Source organism: Myotis lucifugus, unplaced genomic scaffold (assembly GCF_000147115.1).
Source record: "Myotis lucifugus unplaced genomic scaffold, Myoluc2.0 scaffold_137, whole genome shotgun sequence".
Taxonomy (NCBI): domain Eukaryota; kingdom Metazoa; phylum Chordata; class Mammalia; order Chiroptera; family Vespertilionidae; genus Myotis; species Myotis lucifugus.
Window position 1 is genome coordinate 419,915 of NW_005871185.1, and position 19,401 is coordinate 439,315.

General features: G+C 39.0%; 1 pseudogene; it reads right to left on the reverse strand.

Annotated features, from left to right (window-relative positions):
- Positions 1–17,984: 17,984 nt before the first annotated feature.
- Positions 17,985–18,290, reverse strand: LOC102417937 (annotated as a pseudogene).
- Between the last annotated feature and the right edge of the window lie 1,111 nt (positions 18,291–19,401).

Below are 19,401 nucleotides of genomic sequence, written 5' to 3' on the forward strand. Positions count from 1 at the left end.
ATAGATAATGTTTCAATAATTTATCAGCAAATTATCCCATCCTAATAGCATTCCTCCTTTGATTGAAGTACTACAACCTCAAGGGATGAAATGCTGTCTTTTAGAACTCTGTCAATTGGTAATGGGGTTAGCTTTCTATAATGATCAGTTGTTTACTCGGAAGCACAGAAACCTTGGTTTCCATTGTCACACACACACACACACACACACACACACACACAGATTAACTTCATACATGTGACATTTGGAGGATCTAGGAAGGAATAACATGAAGAGATAAGGAATTTCTAAATATTTAAAGCCAAGTGTTGAGCTCTTGCCATTGTGAATTTTTATACCTTGAGCACAAAAGCAATTAGTAACCTTAATGTTATCACAAAAGACAATAATTCCCAAAACATGTGGAAATAAAGCCTCAGCAGAAATAGTCTCCTCAGAAATGGCTGCCACTGATTCGAGGTCTTACCTAGCACCAAATGTTGGGTTGATTTAGTTGTGTTGGGGAAAAGAAAAATAGATACAAAAAAGAAGCAAATGCTTTCAGAAAAGTTCATTGAAATGTTACTAATGAGTAGGCCCTGTAAATTATTGCTTAAAGTGAGAAGATATATATCACTTTATTTGATGAGAGGTTTTTGATGCCCATATCCTCTAAGAGGCACACTAATATAGAAAACAGCTGTGCTGAGATATCAGAGGCTTAGCTACCTTTTTAAGATTCTTTTTAACTTCTTTTTAAAAGGGGTAAGGATAATATAATTCAAAATTTGCATACTTTGAATGTTGATGGGAGGATTAATCATACTTTTTTGTTCCTATCCCTAAGTTAACAGAAAGGAAAAAATGAAGATGATTTAGGTATTTTAATTATTAGTAACCATGCTAGTAAAAAAAGTTACTCCTAAACAGGAAAACAAATGAAATAGAAAACTATAAAAAAATAAGGTGGCAGTAAGTCAGAACTCTTACTAAGGAAAAACATAGTTAGTATAAGGTCTTTCTCATGTAGGTGCAGACAGATAAATATGACAGATGTGAATGTACCTGGCTTTCATGGAAAAGTGTACTTTATGAATCCAAGAATGGAGATTGACTAAAATATCTTTACCAGTTCACTCTTTAAGGCAGCTATCAATTTTTAAAGCCAGAGACCTTGAGGCATAGAATAAAACGGGCTCAGTATTATAACAAAAAGCACATAAAAATCCCTCTTATGGTGCAACACTGATATGAGAAGCTTTGATAATTTCTGAAGAAATAGAATTATATGTGCCAGCTTCCTCGTAGATTAACACTTTTCCTGAAGCCCTAGAAAAATTAGAATAACCTAAGAAAGAAGAAACACAAAACTCACCCAGAGCTACAGCAAAAGTGCTTCACAGAAGCTGATAATGTTCAACATGATTGAGCTTTAGAAGCTGTTTTACCCAACTTTTCAAAGCACATTTTCTAATAACTAAACAGTTCATTCTTTGAAAAGTAGTAAGATATTGGGCTAGCACAGTCATAGAATTTCATACCTTCAACCAGTTCTAGGTGTAAATTCTAGGTGAATGTCCCCGCTTGTCCATGAGCTGTTGTTAACAAACCCGTTAATAATTCTCTCCAGGATTATGGATATCAGTAGAGAACTATTGTTCTCAAAAAATTATTTTCTTTTTAAGAAAAAATGTCTCAGGAAAAAATCACCTGTGTGCTAAATTATGATTATTTCTCTTTGCCTTTGAGCATACTTATGTAGCCAGTGTTGCCAATGTTGCTGTTTTTTAGTTTCATTTTTTTGAACTACAATATTACAAATTATATACAGCATCACCTGTCTCGCCTGTGGCTTATTTGTGATTTATTTATAAGATGCCCATGAGGTCTAAGAGAATAATAGCTTATTATTTCTCTTGTCTCCTGAGGTATTCTCATTTCTTCTTCTTCACTGATCACAAAATGTTTGCCAAACACTTGCTTATTGCCACTTCTGCACCGCCCAAATGTTCATCATTTAACCTGTGAAATGTTTATCTTATTGAACTAGTTAAATTGCTCTGTAGTATTTCATCTTAAGAAATGATGAAGGAGAAATTCGAGGGAGAAACAAGTTAACACTTACCTCAAAACAATCACTTGTCACCTAAATTAAGATACAGGGTATTTTAGTTTTAAATGTCTTTTTTTTAATCCTGTGGAAATTAGTAACAGGTGTAACTTGAATCAGGCCAATTTAATTAACTACAGTATTCCCTGACATAAATGCCAGCTATAAACAAGTCTTATGATTCAATTCACATGTTATAGACAGCAAGAAGAAATATTTATGAAGTTACGTGACTATATACATCCTCATAAAGATATTTATAATGCCATTTAATTTTTTCAGGGGACTTAGAACATTTTAAAAAGTGAAATTCATTACCTAATTGTCAACATGGATTTATAGGTACTTTCTATTTTTCTTATAAACTTACTAGAGGCTCGATGCACGAATTTATGCACCAGTGGGGTCCCTTGGCCTGGTCTGTGGGATCAGGCCAATATTGGCTCTCTGACATCCCATGAGGGGTCTCAGATTGTGAGAGGGCACAGGCCAGGCCAAGGGACCCTGCCGGTGCAAGATCGAAGCTGGGGAGGGATGCAGGAGGTTGGCCAGCCAGGGATGAACCGCAGGAGGGCTCCAGAGCATGTCCCGCCTATCTCGTTCAGTCCCGATCAGCCAGACCCCAGCAGCAAGCTAACCTACTGGTCGAAGCATCTTCCCCCCAGTGGTCACTGCACATCATAGAGACTGGTCAACTGTCTGCCCCCTGGTGGTCAGTGTATGTCATGGTGAGCAGTTGAGCGGCCTTAGCATATCATTAGCATATTATACTTTGATTGGTTGAATGGACAACCAGACACTTAGCATATTGGGCTTTTATTATATAGGATAAGATCTGGGGTTACAACAGTTAGAAAGATACACATGCTTATTATTCTCAAGAGCTTATATTAAGAAATGAAACACATTATGGAAGTAAATAAAAAGACAATAAAATTCTAAGGTAGATGAATATTAATCAAGTCATTCATTAATTCAATAAGGATTTATTGAGTTTTAAACATGCATTATGTTCTAGATGCTAGGGACATAGCTGTGAACAAGAAAGTCCAACTTTGCTACCAAGGAATTTATATTTAGTGGGAGAGGCAGATAATACACATCATAGCTCTTTGTGTATATCTTACTACAGATTCTGAAAACATTAAAAGTAATGTAGGAGGTTGTGATAGACTAAAAAGAGTAAGACAGGGTTACTTTAGATGTAGTGGCCAAGAAAGACTTCTTTGAAAAGGTGAAATTTAGAGAACTTCAAAGCATAACATTTTAACTCAGAATTTTCAATGCAAATATATACAAAATTTTTTATATCAAACTTATATCTTCATATGGCCTTTACAGTTTTCTTGGGATTTTTTATGTATGTACATATATAATCTACAAATAAATATATTTTTACCTTTACTTGCCAATTTTTACGATTTTTTTATGACTATTCTTGCCTTATTTTGTGGTCTAGAACCACCAGTATAATGTGAACTAACAGTTATTGTTGTGTTAATGGCATACAGATATTAATCTGTAGGTTTTCCTCTTCTTTTGTGTAATTTTTGCCCGCCTTTGGTTTAAGGGTAATACCAAACTCAAAAAATGAGTTGGGAATTATTTTCTTTTATTATCTAGTAGTATTAATGTAGATATTATATCATTTCTCCCTTGAATATTTTGTAGAATTCACAAGCAATGCAATCTGGGCTTGGGTTATAACTTTTCTATAATGTTATTAATTTTGAATTCATTTTCTTTAAAAGATATGGGAGTATGAATCAGAGTATTTCTTCTCTAATAAATTTTATCAGTTGGTTCTTTCAAAGAATTTATTTATTTTCCTCTATATTATAAAATTTATTGGCATGCTTGTTTATAATATTTCCTCATCAATCATCCTTTTATAGTTTGTCAGATTTCTAGTGATACCACTTATTTCATTCTTAATATTGGTAATTTGTGTTTTTTCCCCCTTTTTTCTTACCAGTATGACTAGGAGTTTACTTTTAAAAAATATATATGTTTTTATTGATTTCAGAGAGAGGAAGAGGGAGAGAGGGATAGAAACATCAATGATGAGAAAGAAGAATTGATCATTTGCCTCCTGCATTTCCCCCACTTGGGATCAAGCCTGCAACCAGGGCCTGTGCCCTGACCAGGAATTGAACTGTGACCTTCTGTTTTATAGGTTGATGCTCAACCACTGAGCACACTGGCTGGGAAGGAGTTTACTGATTTTGTTGATCCTCTTCTAGTTTCATTGGTTTTTAGGAGTTTTTGTTTGTTTTAAACATCATTGGTTTTTGCTTTTATTTATTTATGTTTCTTGTTAGTCTATTCCTTCTAATGGCCTTGGGTTTTAATTTTCTCTTCTTTAAAAAAAATGGTTATGGTATTGCCCTGGCTGATGTTGGTCAGCAGTTAGAGCCTGGGCCCATGCACTGAAGGGTCAGGGTTTTGATTCCCAGTCAAGGGCATGTATCTGGGTTGTAGGTTCAACATCTGGCCCTGGTTGGGGTGTGTGTGGGAGGCAACCAATTGACATGTCTCTTTCACCTCTCTCTCTCTCTCTCTCTCTCTCTCTCTCTCTCTCTCTCTCTTTTCCCCCCTCCCTCCATTCCAATCTAAAAAATCAATGGGGAAAAATATCCTTGGGTAAGGATTAAAACAAAAATAAATAAATAAATAAATAAATAAATAAATAAATAAATAAATGTTCATGGTGTAAAAATAGATCACTAATTTAGAACCTTTTATTTTTTAGAATTTAAGCATTTTATGCTATAAGTTTCCCAATAACAACTACATCTCAGAATTTTTCACATTTTGTTTTCAAAGCATTTGTTTACAATTCAAAGAACTTTATAATTTTCTTTGATTTTTTTCATTTCACGAATGGTTTATTTTTTTTTCAATTACAGTTAACAGTCAGTATTATTTTGTTTTAGTTTCAGGTGTACAGCATAATGGTTAGACAATCATATACTTTACAAAGTGTTTCTCCTGTTATTTCTCATGCCCATTTGGCACCATCCTTCATTATTAAAATATTATTGACTATATTTCCTAAGCTGTACTTTACATCTTTGTGACTATTTTATATTTGTCAATCTGTACTTCTCAATCCCTCCACATGTTTCACCCAGCTTACAATCCCTTCCCTCTGGCAACCATTAGTCTGTTCTTTGTATCTATGAGTCTGTTTCTGTTTTGTTTATTCATTTATGTTATTCTTTAGACCAGTGATGGTGAACCTTTTGAGCTCGGCGTGTCAGCATTTTGAAAAACCCTAACTTAACTCTGGTGCCATGTCACATATATAAATTTTTTGATATTTGCAACCATAGTAAAACAAAGACTTATATTTTTGATATTTATTTTATATATTTAAATGCCATTAAACAAAGAAAAATCAACCAAAAAAATTACTTTGTATGTCACCTCTGACATGCGTGTCATAGGTTTGCCATCACTGCTCTAGGCTCATCCATGCTGTTGCAAATGGTAAGATTTTGTTCTTTTTTATGGCTGAGTAATATTCTGTTGTATATATGTACTACCACTTTTTTATTCACTTGTTATTATTGGTGGGCACTTTGGTTGCTTCCATAGTTTGGCTATGGTAAATAATGCTGCAATGAATATAGGGATGTATATATTCTTTCCAATCAGTGTTTCAGGTTTCTTTGGATATATTCCCAGATGTGGAATTGCTGAGTCATAACAGAGTTTCACTTTTAATTTTTTGAGGTAACTCCATACTGCTTTCCACACTGGCTGCACCAATCTGCATTCTCACCAAGAGTGTACTTACTAGGGTTCCCCTTTCTCCACATCCTCACTAACACTTGTTTGTTGATTTATTGATGATAGCCATTCTGACAGGTGTGAAGTGAGATCTCATTGTGGTTTTAATTTGCATTTCTCTGATGATTAGTGATGTTGAGCATTTTTTCATATGCTTATTGGCCATCTGTATGTCCTCTTTAGAGAAGTATCTAGTCAGGTCCTTTGCCCATTTTTCAATTGGATTGTTTATTTTTTGGTGTTGAGTAGTATGAGTTCTTGTTATGGTGAATATGTTCTTCCAATTAAGAACCAATGGATTATTTAGAAGTATGTAGTTTAATTTCCAAATATTTAGGAATATTTTATATAACTTCATATTACTAATTTCTAGTTTTATTCTGTTTGATTTCAATCCTTTGAATTTGTTGAGAATGCTTTTATGATTCAGAATATGGTCTATCATGGTATATATTCTGTGTATTTGACAAGAATGTGTATTGGCTATTGCTGAATGGAGTATAAGATAAATGTCAGGCCAATTATATTGGTGGCATTTTTCACATCTATATTCTTACTGATGTTTTGTGTAGCTGTTCTATCAGTTTCTGAGAGGAATGTTGTAGATTTCAACAATAAATGGTTTGGGGAGAACACCCAAGAACCACCGCTGCCAAGTCACTGCAGCTCAGCAGCTCCTGTGTTGAGTGTCTGCCCCATGGTGGTCAGTGCACCAGCTGCAGGGAACACCACCAGCACCGCTGCCGAGCCCGAGGGCCCTGGGGCCAGTTGCGCAGCCGCTGCCAAGGCGCCCATAAAGAAGAACACAAAGGTGGCCAGTGTGAGCGTGCAGCTTGAGATAAACGCTCTGTGGGATGAATTCAATCAGCTGGCACCAAGATAATCACCACCAAGGCTGGCAGGTCAGGGTGCCCCTCTCCCTGCTGCAACCCTCCCCATGTGGTGCCAGTCTAGGGCAGCGAGCTTTGGCCCGATCCACGTGAGCAAGACTGAGAAGCAGGGTGGGGGGTGTGGCCTGGCCACCTGTGGGTCCCTATGGGGAGGCAAGGAAGGCGGTGGAGAGAAACCCTGCAGACCTACCACCCGACCAGCAGCCCAGGACCCAGCACCGCCAGAAACTGACCAGCTCAGAGCACACAGAGCATGGGGGGAAGGCAGCCGCCTGTGAGGAGCCTTGCCACCTACTGGCTCCCAGTGGATCCCACCTCAAAGGAAACTCGGTCTTTGGTTCCTTAGTTTTAGTCTATCCCAGATAAAGAGGAGCAGCTGGGCATATTTTAGGGGAGAATTAAGACTCTAAAACAGTGTGTTCTGTTCCATGGAGATTACTACCCACTTGTCTTAGGGCTAAGTTCCGGGTGATTGTGGGGCCTGGCTCTGCCACTGGGGCCTGTGTTTCCAATTGGCCTGTATTTGTTGTAAGGGCCCAAAGAGAAGAAGGGGAACAAGTTTTTCAATACAATGGATTTGACCAAAAGACAAAGGCGAGTGTTGGGCTGTGTCTAATGTACACACAGAGACACCAGCTCTGAGTCCACCTGGCCAAAGGGAGCTCAGGGCCTGTTTACAGAGCCTTCTGGTGGTTTCTGTTTCCTTGCTGAAGCCATCCTCCCTGGGAAGCCTGGGGCCCATGCTCAGCTCCAGCTCAGTGGGTCTTCTCTAGGCCCCTCCCCCTGCCCAGCCCTGCCCCCGATTAGCCCCTCCAACCCGGATTGGGGGCAGGACTGGCCCACCAACCACCCATGGCCCCTCCCCCAAGCCGGTCTCGCCCTCCGTAGGCCCCCCACGCCCTGATGGGGGGCGGGGTTGGTTGGCCTGGCCCGATTGGCCCCAATGCGGGCAGGCTGGCCCAACCCCACCCATGCACAAATTTGTGCACCAGGCCTCTAGTCCTATATAATAAAAGCCTAATATGCAAATTGTTCAACTGGGAGTTCGATCACTCGCTATGACATGCACTGACCACCAGGGGGCGGCGTGGAACATGGCAGGTGTTGGGGACACTGCGCTGGCAGGGGTGGCAGTGAAGGCACCGCCCACCTTGATGAGCTCTGATGAAAGCAGGACCGTGATGGGATGGTGGAGCAGGTGAGCGGGCAGCACCAGGCCACAGCGGGGTGCCAGGAGGGGCTGCAGGGCTGCGAGCCTGGGGGTGAGAGCTGGATCCCAATCCCTACAAGCCACCCCAACAGACCCCACCCATGCACGAATTCGTGCACTGGGCCTCTAGTTTATTATAATTTCCAAGCATCACTACCATGATATGAAATTATTCTACACTCATCAATGCTGACTGAAATACTCTTAAGGAACAGAAGCTATACGGTTACTGAACAAGGTTTATTTATGCTATACATAGGACTCCCTCATGTCAGAAGTAAAATACTAAATATCTGTGTTATGCCATGAGTCTAGAGGCTTTTGTGCACTAAGAGAACTGGACATATAGGCAACTGCTGATTTACACCAGCTTGAGGAAGGCTGTTCCTGCCTGTCAGAGGCCACACTTCACTGAAGTGTATTGTTACTCAAGTGGCCACCTGCACCAATCAGTCAGTCATCACTGAAGATAGATGTACTTGTGGATGGAAACATCTTAATTTTGTAAGCACTCATTGAAATTTTCTAAGACATTTTCAGGATCCTGTGAACTGGCACAGTTTCTCTCGAAGTTGAAGAGCAAAGCATACACAGTTAATAACAGAAGAATAGCTAAGAACACTTAAGAACCAGTGCTCTACAGTCAAGGTGCCAAATTTCCATTCACCCTTTCAACCTAATTCTCTTAGAATTATAGAGCTCTTATAAATATCAAAAGGACCGTTCAGGTTCTTTGAGGAGAAATGTGCTCAGTTGGAGCATTACATTTGTGTACAGAAATCAAAGGTTTCTTATGCTTTAGCTTTCCCGTAACTTCTCGGGAAGTTATCACAGGAGCTACAGTGTAGATGTATTATGGCAAAAGGGTCTGTGCTCCTAGACTTTGGAAAGGATAGAATTTAATTCTAAAGCAAAGTCATGAACTGCGTAATGCTGTACGCATTTGTCAACAACAGACTGCATATACAATGGTGGTCCCATAAGATAAGATTATAATGGAGCTGAAAACTTCTTATCACCTATAACATGGTAACTGTCATAATGTCGTAGCACAGGGCTTTACTCACATATTTGTGCTGATGCTGGTGTACACAGACCTATGGCTCTGCCAGTTGGATAACACTGGTGCGGCACATGCAATTGTGTGCAGCACATAGTACTTGATAATAACCACTATGTTGCTGGTTTATGTTTACTATACCGTACATTTAATTATTATTTTAAAGTTTTTTTTCCTACTTCTAATACAAATGTTTGAGATTAGTCAAGGAGCGTATATGCAGAGCCCATGGACACAGACAACAGTGTGATGAAGGCCAGGGGAGGGGAGGGGGCTGGTGGAGGTGGGCAAAGGGGGAAAATGAGGGACATCTGTAATAGTGTCAACAATAAAAAAGAAAAAAGAATGTTTGCTGTTTTACACCACCAGCAGCCTCATACATGTAGTTACCATGTTTCTAGATAGTACATTTTTTCTTGTGCTTGATTTATTCATGTGTTGTTTTGTACAGTAACATGCTATACAGGCTTGTAGCCCAAGAGCAATAGTTTATACCAGTGATGGCGAACCTATGACACACGTGTCAGAGGTGACACATGAACTCATTTTTTTGGTTGATTTTTCTTTGTTAAATGGCATTTAAATATATAAAATAAATATCAAAAATATAAGTCTTTGTTTTACTATGGTTGCAAATATAAAAAAATTTCTATATGTGACACGGCACCATAGTTAAGTTAGGGTTTTTCAAAATGCTGACACGCCGAGCTCAAAAGGTTCACCATCACTGGTCTATACCATATGACCTAAGAGTGCTGTAGGCTGTACCATCTAGGTATTTGTTGGTGCACTCTGTGATGTTCGTACGATTGAATTGTCTAGCAACACATTTCTCAGAACTTATCTCCATCGTTAAGTGGACCGTGACTGTACTGACGAGGCCAGGAACTGGAATTAATAGATATTACTTTAATGCGTTGTTTTTTATTTGTACTTTTCAAATCCTATTAAATAACAAAGAATTCCCACCACACACATGGTTGTGTCTTCCTGGTGCTCAGACCCTGGGTGTAAATGTTACTGAAAGAGAGTTTTAATCCACTGTGCCAGAGGTGGAAGAACAAAGCGGACAAGGCTGTAGAAAGTTGGCACAGATCTAATAGTAAGTAATGTTTTGCGTTTCATGCCAAAAGCGGGCATTGTTCCTGCTATTATAAGAAAGGAGAAAACTAGTGGCAGTTCTTTTTTTGGAAATGAATACACCACTAGCAGAAAGGGTTGGGGTGGGTATGAAATCACTGCTATCAACAGACAGGAGGACACAAAGAAAGCATATTGAATGAGCCCACCTTTGTAATAGGAAGTGAGAAGCCATGTGGGAAAAGGCTTTTCAGCATTGCACTGCAGCTCTGTCTGAAATCAAGAACTCAATGTGTGAGAGAATGATATCCATCTACCTGGGGGACAGAGTCCTGTTGCTGACTAGGGAGCAGGGCTGGTTTGTCCTGTGGGGGAGTCATCTTCCCAGCAAAAAAATAAATACAAAATATTGGTATAGAATAAAGCGACTGTTTTTTAAAGGACTTGGCCATTCTCTTTGAGAATTTTTTAAGCAGGTATGAAAAGCAGTCCCTAGTTATGGCTCAGGGCTGCCAAAAATGCAGATCTAAAAGAACCAGCAATAAAACAGGGTGAAATCTTATTACTTATCTTCCCATACGACTTTCTATCTACATGCCTACAGTGTGGCTGTGTTACAAACAAGAAGCTCACATCTACTAGTATTTGGGGCTTTTGTGTGATTATGTGAAAAAAAACAAACTGTCAGATAGTGTCCTAGATAATAGAAATATGAAGGCTGTTGCTGGTCAAATGCAGAGCTTATCACTGGAAGACACATTTCTAACCAGGTAATAAGTATGCTTCAAATCTAAATTTAGAGCATCCAAAGCACAGGTTTAATGGGATGTCATTCTTATTGATCTTCATCAACCTTATTCCTTTGTCCCATATAAATTTTATATCTCTCATGCCTCTTTTTCACTCCCTCATCTTATTTTACTTTACTCCTTTTATGTGACCTAAATTGAACCTTTGTATTATTTGCTATATTGGTTAGACTTGTGTTCAATTGCAGGAAATGACAGTGGCTTCACCAAATAAGAGCTTACTTTTGAAATCTGGAGATAAACTGTGGTGGGCATGTGAAATAGGGCCATGCCCATGATATCAGAAATGTCCCAGACAGCTGCAATTTTCCTTCCACATCATCTATAGCAGTGATGGCGAACCTTTTGAGCTCGGCGTGTCAGCATTTTGAAAAACCCTAACTTAACTCTGGTGCCGTGTCACATATAGAAATTTTTTGATATTTGCAACCATAGTAAAACAAAGACTTATATTTTTGATATTTATTTTATATATTTAAATGCCATTTAACAAAGAAAAATCAACCAAAAAAATGAGTTCGCGTGTCACCTCTGACACGCGTGTCATAGGTTCGCCATCACTGATCTATAGCATATAACTTTCATCCTCATTCTTCCTAGATGCTGTTGTCTCCACTGGCAGCCTCTCCACATGCCAGGGAAGAAAAAGGGGGAAAGAAGGAGAAAAAAGTCAAAAGGAGCATTTCAGCTGAATCTTAATGTTTTAAAAAACATTCACATTTTTTTATATCACATTGGCCAGAGATGATTAGTTAACATGGCCCCGGAAGTTGGGACTGAGACAAAGTTGGGATTCTCCTTAGGAAAGATGAATGCTTTGGAGTATACAACTAATGTGTACTGCACTGACCCTCCTGCGTTAACATTGTTTTCTGCATCCTGTTTTTAGCTATAATTGTACAGTTAGATAGCAATATTATTTGTCACTAAATTAATTGACCTATTATACAGCCCCTTTCCTAAAAACCATTAAAAATATCTTATACTAACTCATTACATACAGTGATTTTCAATGTTTAGTGTGCATTGGCAGCACCTGAAGGGCTAGTTAAAGCATAGATTGCTGGACCCTTATCTTGATTTTCTGATCAGATGTCTGGGGTCGGGTCTAAGAATTTGCAGAACTAACAATTTCCAAGTGATGCTGATGCAGCTGGTCCAAGGGCAGCACTAGAAAGAAAACTGTTGGGGAATTTTGAAGAGAGAACTTATAAAATTCAACTTAATTCTCTGAAAGCCAAGCTTTGGTGGGGGCAAGCTTTCTACATCTTTACTGGTTATGACCTGCTCTTTATTTTTTGAATGAGGTTATGGGAAGGTCAAAATGATGTTTTATTTCATGTATTATTTTAATAACACAAACAATAAAGAGTTATACTCTGAGTGCAAATATTTCAAATGACAGAGGCAACAAGCCCGTGCTGGCCACTGACCCCAGCCCAGTCCCTCAGTCCCTTCCAAATGACCCCTGTTAGTAATTTGATTTGTATTTTCACATCTTTTTAAAACATATTTTTATTGATTTTAGAGAGGAAGGAAGAGGGAGAGATAGAAACATCAGTGATGAGAGAGAATCATTGATCGGCTGCCTCCTGCATGCCCCCTACAGCAGATCAAGTCTGTAACCCAGGCATGTGCCCTGACCAGAATCAAACTGTGACCTCCTGGCTCATAGGTCCATGCTCAACCACTGAGCCATGCTGCCCAGCCTATTTTCACATCTTTTATGTTCAATTCAATTATATTGTAATTGATTATATCCTATATAATAAAAGGGTAATATGCAAATTGACCATAACAGTGGAATAGGAACAACTGATTGCTATGATGCTTACTGACCACATCTGACCACCAGGGGGCAGATGCTCAACACAGGAGTGACCTCTGCTCAGCTGCAAGTTGGTCTGATGGCTGTGAGTGCAGCAGCGGTGGCAGGAGCCTCTCCTACCTCCTTGGCAACACTAAGGATGTCTGACTGACGGCTTAGGCCCACTCCCTTTCACAGTCCAGGACCCCTTGGGGATGTCCACCTGCCGGCTAGGCCCGCTCCCTGGGGGAAGTGGGCCTAAGCCATCAGTTGGACATCCCCCAAGGGCTCCTAGGCTGCCAGAGGGATGTCTGACTGCCAGCTTAGGCCCAATCCCCTGGGCCTAAGCTGGGAGGATTGTTGGGTAGCAAGGTGAAAAAAGGTGAAGGGATTAAGAAGTACTAATGGCTAGCCCTCCAGGTGCTGCCAATGCACACTAAACATTGAAAATCACTATATGTAATGAGTTAGTATAAGATATTTTTAATGGTTTTTAGGAAAGGGGCTGTATCAATGAATAGCAGGGATCAATGAATTTAGTGACAAATATTGCTATATTACTGTACAAGGCCAGGCTGAGGAACCCCCCCCCCCAAGTGCATGAATTTTTATATACCAGGCCTCTAGTATGTACATAATTACTTAAAATTTATTATAAAGGATTTAAAATATAAACCTCATACTATATACATTTTTCATGGTACTGCTTTTGTATGCTTAACAATGTCTTAGATTTTACAATAAAATACGATTTTTAAAAATTAGAAATGCAGGTTTTGCAAAATAACAACATTCAGCTACCTATTGAGTGTGGGTGCTTTAATCCTAGAAATACAAGTGACATAAATTATAATATAAAGAATACCAAAACCATTCTCAGTTCATGTTGAAAATTTCTAAATAAATTGTGTTTTAACCTATATTTCTTTAGATAGGTTTTTCTCTTTTATGCTGGGAAAAATGAAGCAGTTTATCAGTTTTTCCTAAGTTCATAAAAGTGACACATGTTCACTCTAGCAAATTAGAGAAAAAATACCATATGATATCACTTATATGTAGAATCTAAAAAACAAATAAAATAGAAACTGACTTATAAATACAGAGAACAGACAGATGGATGCCAGAAAGGAGGATTGTCGGGAGCAGGGTAAAAAAAGGTGAAGGGATTAAGAAGTACTAATGGGTAGTTACAAAATAGGCATGGGGATGTAAGGTAAAGCATGGGGAACATAGTCAACAATATTGTAATAACTATGTATTGTGCTGAGTGGGCACTTGAATTACCAGACGGAACACTTTGTAGCCTATATGAATGTCTATTTGCTATGCTGTATACCTGCCTGAAACTAATACAAAATAGGGTTGAATGAAAACTATAATTGAAAAATAAAATAATAATAGTAAAAGTATAAAAACAATAGGCATTCAAACACTGAAAATAGCCAGTATCAATGTATTACTCCTTTCTAAGACATCTAACTTTATAACATCTAAGACACCTAACTTTATAACATCTAACTTTATAACGTGAAAATGTGTATAAGTACATATTTTGAATTGTGCTGTTGTACATTACATTTTACCTTTATCATTTTTATTTAATGTTATTTAATAATTTTAGAACCATAAATTTTCAGTATTTCTATAATATTCTGTTATAATGGACCTTGGTTTTATTCCTTGCTTATTGCACATTTACTTTGTGTTAATTTTCCAACCCTGTTTATTGTCATAAACATTCTAATGTTTGTAATGATTAGTCTGATAGAGGTTAGAGGGGAGGAGGATGAGGAGGACTGGATGAAGGAAGGTGAAGAGAATGACCAAAGAATATATATGCCTGTTCTTGGTGCAGCCACTATGCAAAACATTGTGGAATTTCCTTGAAAAATTAAAAATAGAACTGCCATTTGATCCAGTGATTCCACTTCTAGAAATATATCCTAATAAGCTTGAAACATTGATCAGAAAGAATGCATGATATATGCACCCTATGTTCATAGCAGTATTATTTGCAATAGCTAAGATCTGGAAACAGCCCAAGTGCCCATCAATAGACAAGTGGATAGAAAAGCTGTGATACATTTATACAATGGCATACTATGCATCTGTTAAAGAGAAGGATATCTTTGAGGCAATATGAAAGGACCTGGAGATTATTATGCTAAGTTAAATAAGCCAGTCAGAGAAAGACAAATATCATGTGATCTCACTTATATGTGGAATCTAATGAACAAAATAAACAGACAAACAGATCCAGAGACAAGGCAGCATGCAACAGACTCAGTGATCTCAGAGGGAAGGGGTGGGGAGAAGGGATGGTCCCTCAGCCCGGCCTGCAACGATGCCAGCATCCCTTGCCTCGGACTCTGGCCCGAGGCCCCTCCTCTCCCCTCCCTCTGCCTGGGCACGGATGCTGGGCTCACATTGCCAGGAGCCCAGCATCCCTCGCCTCAGACTTCGGCCTGAGGCCCCTGCCCTCCCCTCCCTCTGTGCGGCTGGGGTGCAGACTCTGGCCCGAAGCCCCTCCCCTCCCCTCTTTCACCTGGCCAAGCACACATGTTCAGCTTTAGAAGTTATTTACTTACTGATGGTTAGTAAATAACTTCTAAAGCTGAACATATCCCAACGAGCCCAGCATTCCTCACCAGGGACTCTGGCCCCAGGCCCCTCCCCTTCTTTGGCAAGTCTGGGGCATAAACTCTGACCCGAGGCACCTCCCCTCCCTTCCCTCCACACAGCTGGGCTGAATGTTGGGCTAGTGTTGCCAGGGCAAAGCCGCCAATGTTCCGCCCCGGCCACTATGGGCGCCACCATCTTTGTTGCTGAGTGATGGTTAATTTACATATTACTTTTTTATTAGATAGCCTATGCATATATGCATAACCCATGGACACAGATAATAATGTGGCCCCTGGGGAGGGGGCAGGAGTAGGGAGGAGGGGGTCAATGAGAGAAAAAAGAACATCTGTAATACTTTCAACAATAAAGATAAGTTAAAACAAAAGAACATATATATGCATAGCCAATGTACTCAAACAACAGTGTGGTGATAGCCAGACAGAGGGAGGGTGGTGGGGGCTGGGTGGAGGTAAGTAAGGGGGGTTGGGAATGGGGCCTATCTGTAATAGTGTCAACAATAAATTTAAAAATAAGAATAAAGGTCCAGCTGGTGTGGCTCAGTGGTTGAGTGTCGACCTATAAACCAAGAAGTCATGTTTCAATTCCTAGTCAGGGCACATGCCTTGATTGCAGGCTCCATCCCCAGTAGGGCATGTGCAGGAGGCAGCTGATCAATCGTTGATGGTTCTATCTCTCTCTCCCTCTCCCTTCCTCTCTGAAATAAATAAAAATATATTTAAATAAAAGAAAAAAGAAAGTCTACATTGTAAGCTAGATTTTTAGTAGGAATGCTAACCCAAAGAATGTGAATATACTTATATTCTGATGCATATCATCAAGTGATTGTCTAGTTACTACGAGTTCCAAAAAAATAAAAAAAGGTTGCCAGCATTAAATATCATCAAAGAATGTAAGTAATCCTATCTGGATAACTAAATTGATTAGAGCATCCTGACTTGCAAAGGTTGCAGGTTTTATCCTTGGTCAGGACACATACAAGAATCAACCAATAAATGCATAAATAAGTAGAACAATAAGTCGATGTTTCTCTCATGTATTATATACATGATTTTCTTTAATTGGCATTTTCTTTTATTTTTAATGAAATTTCTTATTATTTTCTTTTAAGTGTTATTTATCTTTAAAAAATTTTATGTTCTGAAAATATCTAGCTAAATTTATCAGTATTTTCATTGTGAATTCTCTTAAAATCACTTCATTGAGATATGATTGACATACAAAAATTGTGTATTTAATGTATACAGCTTGTTGAGTTTGGAGATGGGTATAAACCTCTGAAACTGTGACCAAAATCCCTACTCTAAGCATATATATCACTTCCAAAAGTTTCTTCCTGCCCTGTTTATGTATGTATGTATGTATGTATGTATGTATGTACTAGTATGTGATAAGAACACTTCATATAAGATTTACCTGCTTGGCAAATGTTTAAATATACAATAAGGTATTGTTAACTATAGAGGCTCTATGCTATAGAGATCTCTAGGAAATATTTATCTTGCATGACTGAAACTTTGTACCTTTTGACAAACCTTGTGCCTTTCTATTTCCCTCTCCCCACAACCCCTGACAACCACTATTCTACTGTCTGCCTCAATGGGAGTGACTATTTCAGGTTCTTCAAACTATGTAAAGGACAGTTCCTTGCTTTTGGAAAATGAATTTAATTTCTCATCAGGGAGAGTGTTTATGAGCTATCATGACCTTTACAGAATGAAAAGCACACAACACGAGGCTCACAGAGAGGAAAGGAAAGATGAATGAAGATGTATGTGTGCATCACTTGGATTTATAATCTTGCTTATGAGCATGTCTTCATGTTTATTTAATACTTGAAGATAAATTATTTCTATACATTTGAATAATGACTAAAATATGGCAAGATGAAAGAAAGTTATTTAAATGTCAAAATTAAAAAGAGTGCTAAAAATCACTAAAAATGCACCCTTGCTTTGACCACATCTACTTGTTAGTAATTTATGTGGGTGAAACTAATGCCATCAAAACAATGACATTAAAGGAAAATTTTTGAAATTTTTATTGAAATATAACACATATATATAGAAAAATAAAACTAAGTATACAGTTCATTAATATTTTGCTACGTGAATACAGAGTGGGGCAAAAGTAGGCTTATAGTTGTATGTAAAACACAGAGTTTATTCTTATATTATTATTTATTAACTATTGTATTGTTTTCCATACAAATAACTGTAAAGTTACTTTTGTCCCACCCTGCAAACCATAGTAGAGCATGCAGATCAAGAAATATTATATCACCAGCACAACAGAATCCCCCAAAGCTCTTCCTCAGTCACTACCATAAAAAATAAACATTAACCTAACTTTTAACACCATAGATTCTATTTTTAAATGTGTACTTTAATAAGTATAAAGTACATAAACAATTAGGTAAGGTTGTGGAGAAGCTGACTAATAGACATGAATGAGAAGATACAAGTTTCCATCTAAATTTAGTATATTTTTTACAGAATATTAATTAAAATGTAATATACCATTTCTCACTTGTAATTTTGGAAGTCCTTTATTATAAAGATTATTCTTTTGTCTGATAACAAACAGCAGCCACATTGTCAGTGCTTATTCTGGACCTCCAGGTGGGATAAATTCAATTTATTCTTGAGACACAAGTTTCCTTCTGTATTTCTGAGGCAATGTGTTTATTATTTCTGCGGTGTCAGGAGGACCCTGATGCATCAGCCAGTCTGGTGATTTACTTCCCTTAGACTGCTGTGAAGTTGAAGAAGAGTGAGATGGTCCTGCTGTGCTCAAAACTTCTGACACATTGGGTTTAGGATTATCTCCTCTGTCAGGGAGCATTATTAATGGAGTATGGGGCTGACTTTACCCGATGACCCTGCGAGCCAATACCATCTTGTTGCCCATCAAGACCCCAAACAACATATATTCTTTTTTTTGTTTTTGCTTTTCATATAAATTAAGTCATATAGTATATACTTTATTTCTGACCTCTTTTGCTCTATATTTATTAGTTTTAGCTATTTTATTATGTGCTTTTTTAGTTTCTTTATTATAGCTGCTGCACAAAATTTTATTTGGAATATACCACAATTACTTTATTCACTATATTGTTGGATATTTGGGTAGATTCCAGTATTGAGAGATTATGAATAGTGCTGCTATAAACATTATTGTATGTATCATCTGGTGAACAGATGTATGTATTTCTGTTGCATATATACCAAGAAGTTAAATTGTTAGATCATAGGATCAACCTATGTTCACTTTTCAAAGATATTGCCAGCCAATTTTTCTATATCGGTAAATCAATTTGCACTACCATCAGCAGTATATGAGAGTTAGGTTTTGACTGCTCCGCATTCCCATCAACAATTTATTTAGGTCATTTTCAATTTTGCCATTATTTTTATTTTTAATACTAGAGGCCCAGTGCACAAAATTTGTGCACTCGGGGGGGTGGAGGGGGGTCCCCTAGCCCGGCCTGTGCCCTCTCGCAGTCTGGGACCCCTCGGGAGATAACGACCTGCTGGCTTAGGCCTGCTCCTGGGTGGCAGAGGGCAGGCCCAATACCTAGGTGCAGACCCTAGTCAGGCTCAGAGCAGGGCCGATTGGGGAGTTGGGGCGCCGCACCCTGTCATGCACAGAGCAGGGCGGATTGGGGGGTTGCGATGCCACCCTCAGTCACGCTCAGGGTAGGCCTGAATGGGGGGTTGGGGCACCGCTCCCTGTCACACACAGAGCAGGGTCGATCAGGGGGTTGGGGAGCTCCCCCCTGTCACACACAGAGCAGGGCCCATGAGGGGGTTGAGGAGCTCCCCCCTGTCATGCACAGGGCAGGGCCGATCAGGGGGTTGAGGAGCTCCCCCCTGTCACTCACAGAGTAGGGCCCATAGGAGAGTTGGGGCACTGCCCTCTGTCACACACAGAGCAGGGCGGATCAGGGGGTTGGGGCACTGCACCCTGTCACACTCAGGGCAGGGCCAATGGGGAGGTTATGGCTCTACCCCGTTGCACA